This window comes from Trichosurus vulpecula, chromosome 8 (assembly GCF_011100635.1).
Source record: "Trichosurus vulpecula isolate mTriVul1 chromosome 8, mTriVul1.pri, whole genome shotgun sequence".
Classification (NCBI taxonomy): domain Eukaryota; kingdom Metazoa; phylum Chordata; class Mammalia; order Diprotodontia; family Phalangeridae; genus Trichosurus; species Trichosurus vulpecula.
In genome coordinates, this window is record NC_050580.1 from 233,404,510 (window position 1) to 233,409,247 (window position 4,738).

The 4,738-nt window shown below is 43.6% G+C and overlaps 1 pseudogene; it reads left to right on the forward strand.

Annotated features, from left to right (window-relative positions):
- Positions 1 to 3,731: 3,731 nt before the first annotated feature.
- LOC118830084 lies at positions 3,732 to 4,333 on the forward strand (annotated as a pseudogene).
- Positions 4,334 to 4,738: the final 405 nt, after the last annotated feature.

Below are 4,738 nucleotides of genomic sequence, written 5' to 3' on the forward strand. Positions count from 1 at the left end.
CAAGAGAGTCCCAAATCTCACTCAGGGGAGAATTCTTTGAAGTCTCTAGTATAACAAGAGGAAGATAGAGACATGGTAGAGATTTCCAGCTTGTCAGCTTCTTCCCAGGGTCTTTCTGTCCCTTTATCACCCTGAAAAGAGGATGACATCACATATCTTTGCCTCAAAGCTAGAACCTAGAAGAACTCAAAGAGACTGAGGAGAGTGGATCTCTCTTTTCTCCTGCTCTTGCAACTCTGCCCTGCCCCTCACTCAGGTGTGGGGTATCGATCTCTGCTAATGAAGAGAGAGCCCCATACCAATGGGCTTTTGGGGTTCAGGTTACATTTCTTGCACTTTCAACAATTTTTAGTGTCAATCCATTCTCTCAATCTGCTTTACCTTCCAACTTGTTCTGCTTATCTCTTCTTACTTTGTTTGCATTACCTGTTGCCCTTTTCCTCTTCTGTCTTTGCCATACTTTCTTTTTGAGGTTCTCTTTTCAAGGCTTTACTCTAATCCTCCTTGATCCTTCTCTTCCTCTTTCTACCTTCTCTCATAGAAACAACAAATCAAATTTAGACCTAGAGATTATTTTCCATAAAACTTTCCTCAATTTCTCTAAAATATCTCTTCCCCCAAATCAAGCCTTGGCCTTCTTCGTAGGTCCAAGCCCCTGCAAATCACCTATGAAATCTTCTTCTTATTTATCTCAAGTCCTCCCCTCTTCTCCTGATCCTTCTCTTACAACCTTCTCCTGAAAAAGTCAGAAGAATACTGTGAAAGTTAAGGGTTTAGACTAAGTGACTTCTAAAATCCCTTTCAGCTCTAAATCTATTAACCATCTAATCTTAATCCTATAATCTACATATTCCAGTTCTTTAGAATTGGTGTAGTCCTTTGAGAATATTTAAACTAGATTAAAAACTAGTTTAAAGTTAAGATTCAGACTTTTGCTTCTAACCAGAAAGGGTTGATGGCCCATGCATGGAGATAGGAAAATGCAAAGTGGTGTGGAAAATCATCTCTTCTCAATTAAATAGTTATTAGGCATCTACTATATGCAACAAAAGGAAGTCTGGGATCGTGACTAGAGTCTTAGAGGTAGGAAATTTGGCTGAGTCCCACCTCAGACACATGGCATTTAATGCAGTTGCTGTTAATCATGTTGGCTTAGTAGTTTGTCTGGCACGTAGTAAGTAGTCATGCTTGCTGACTGACTATATGCACTACTGGAAAGGTACTTGAACTCTCAGCGCCTTTGACTGCTCTCTAAGACAAGTTACAGGTGATGTTGATTAGCATCATGGACTTCTTTCTGGGAGTCTCTTGAGTGGATAAAATCAGAGATCCTAGAATAGTGAGGAAATGAAGGAGAAGAAAGAGAGGAAGAAGAAGGGGAAGAAGAAGAAGAAAAGAAGAAGAAGAAGAAGAAGAAGAAGAAGAAGAAGAAGAAGAAGAAGAAGAAGAAGAAGAAGAAGAAGAAGAAGAAGAAGAAGAAAGGGAGAAGAAAAAGAAATGGAGAAGGAGAGAAGAAGAAGAGGAGGAGAAAAAGGAGGAAAAATAAAGGAAGAAGAGGAGAGGGGAAGGAGAAGAGGAAGGGAGGAGGAGGAGGAAAATAAGAGGAAGATGGAGGAAAAGAAGAAAGAGAAAGGGAGGAGGAGAGAGAAAGAAGAAAAGGAAGAGGAAAAGAACAAGAAAGAGAAAAGAAGGAGGAGGAGAAGGGAAGAAGAAGAGGAGGAAAACAAGAGGAAGAAGGATAGGAAGAGGTGAAAAACAAGAGGAAGAAGGAGAAAAAGAAGAAGAGGAGGAGGAATGTACCATGCTAAGTCTCTATGAATCAACTGCTCAATGAATACGTGCCAGGCACCATGCCAGGCTCCAGAGGTGCAAAGACAAAAGTGAAATACCTCCTGGTATTATCTAATCAGGGAAGACAATGTGCACATACACAGGTAATACATACAAAATAAATGAAAAGTAATTTTGATAAAGTGATTTTTAAAAAGATAAACTTAGGGAATGCATTAGCAGCTGGGGGTGGGAGTGAATGGGGATAAGAAGACTTCATGTAGAATGTGGAGTTTAAGCTGAGTCTTGAAGAAACCCAGCATTCTAAGAGACAGAGATGAAAAGGAGCTCATTTCAGGATTAGAAGACAGCCAGTGCAAAGACAGAGAGATGGCAAATACAATGTCAAGTGTAAAGAACAGTTCAACTGGACTATAGTGTGCACGGAGGAGGAAAAAAATATGTAATAAAGTTGGAAAGGCAAGTTGGGTGGGGTTTCAAATGACTTTGCCAAAAAGAAGAATTAATATTTGATTCCAGAGATAATGCAGAGATAATGAAGTTTATTAAGTAAAGAAAGGAGTGACGGGGCCAGACTTGTGCTTTAGGAAAATCACTTTGACACCTGGATTGTTGGATTCTAAATTTTAGAGCCGGAGGGGGAGCTCAGAACCCACCATTTTACAGATAAGGAAAATGATGCTCAGGAAAGTTAAGTGAGTTGCCCAAGCTCACACACAAAGTGAGAATCAGAGGTGCAGAACTCGTATTCAGTCTTAGGTAGTGATCTTTCCACTGGACCATGATTTGGTGTGGGGAGAGACTTGAGGTAGGGAGACCAACTAGCAATCTATTGCAATAGCCCAGGCAAGAAGTTATAAGGACCTAAGTCAGGGTGATGCCTATGGGACTGGAGAAAAGGGGTAGATGTGAAGGATGTTGGGGATGTAGAGATGACAATTGAGTGGATAAATGTGATAACAGAAAGCGAGGAATTACTGAAGTTACAAACTAGGAGAATGTTGGTACCCTTCTTTCTACTCAACCTGCCAAGACTTGGTAGGACATGATGCATATAGGAAGCCTTAGTAAACCTTAGAATGAGAACTCTGCAGTTTTCTACTTGAAATCTTTTCTACCTTTCAAGTCTTTTCCACTTGAAGCCTACACATCTAAGTTCTGGCATTTTATGATTATACAGGCTACACATCCCTTTTCAGTCCATAAAAGACTGCCTGCATCTACTGTGTGGTTTATAGGAGAGGCAAGGCCCCAAGATAATGTTGGGTTCCCCACAGTTTATTACCACAGTTGTCAGCATAAGTGATCCAGATGATAAAACACCAGCCCAAAAATACTCTCTGCAGACAGTGCAACAAACATCACATGCAGTAACCTGCAGGAACTGGCCCATTTAAAAGCTGTTCTTTTGAGAGCCCCTGGCACTCCCTGGGGCTGTTCTTACTCTGTAGCCAAGTAATACAGCATAAGGGGCACTGGAAAAGGAGTCAGAAGAAACTAGAACCAGCGCTTAGCAGTGCTGGACCCTGAGTAAATCATGCAATCTCTGAGTACCCATCTGTAAAATGAGTGTAATAATACTTGTGTTCCCCATCTTCAGAGAGCCCTTTTGAGGACCTAAGGAGATAATGAGTGTGAATGCACTTTGTAAACTTTAAAACCTTTATGAAGGCAGTATGGTACAGGGAAAAGAGCACTGACCTTGGAGTCAGAGGACTTGAATTCAAATCCCACCCCTAGCACTGGCTCGGGTGCCAGAAAACCTAGGGCCATATCCTGTCTCTAATGCTTAATACCTGTGTGACCTTGTGCAAATCACTCAACCTCCTTGGGCCTCAGTTTCCTTATCTATAAAATAAGGGAGGGGCCGCTCACTGTGCCGCAGCCCCCTCTGCTCTCCATCCACCGCCTCTCGGTAAAGATACCTGCATCGCAGTCTCAGAATGGCCAACAGGGGACCTGCTTACGGACTGAGCTGGGAGGTACAGCAGAAAATTGAGAAGCAGTATGATGCCGATCTGGAGCAGATCTCATTCATCGGATTACCACACAGTGCCACCGAGATGTTGGGCGGCCCCAGCCTGGGTGAGAGAACTTCCAAAACTGGCTCAAGGATGGCACGGTGCTGTGTGAGCTCATCAGTGGGCTACATCCTGAAGGTCAGGGCCCTGTAAAGAAGATCCAGGCTTCAGGCATGGCCTTCAAACAGATGGAACAGATTTCTCAGTTCCTGCAGGCAGCAGAGCTCTATGGCATCAATGCCACTAATATCTTCCAAACTGTGGACCTCTAGGAAGGAAAGAATATGGCCTGTGTGCAGCGGACACTGATGAACCTGGGTGGGCTGGCAGTGGCTCGGGGTGATGGGTTCTTCTCTGGAGATCCTAACTGGTTCCCTAAGAAGTCCAAGGAGAATCCCCAAAATTTTACAGATAACCAACTGCAGGAGGGCAAGAATGTCATTGGACTGCAAATTGGCACCAACTGTGGGGCATCTCAGGCAGGCATGACTGGATATGGGATGCCACAGCACATCCTCTGATCACCACTCTTCTTTACCCTCCCTTGAATGGTTAATACATTACTAGCAGTAACATTCCCAGGAAGCTCGTGGAACTCTCAAGACCCTTCTGTTCCCGACTCTTCCTCTTTGCCCCTTACTCCCTACCTGTTGGTGGCACTGCTTCTCCTGTTGTGCTTATAGGTGCTGAGCCAGTGGCTTTTCACCTTGAACTTGCTGTAATACACTCCTCATCCCCCAAATCAGCAAAACTGGACCAACCACCCCATCCTCCCTTCTCCTGGACCAAAACTGGGGGATACCTGACCCCTTCAACATTCCTATTCATTCTCCGACCCTGGCTCAACCTCTCTTTTGAGAACTTGCACCCATATAGCCATTCTTTGAGCTGGGGTTCAGGGCACTGCCTTGAAAGGAGCTGAACAT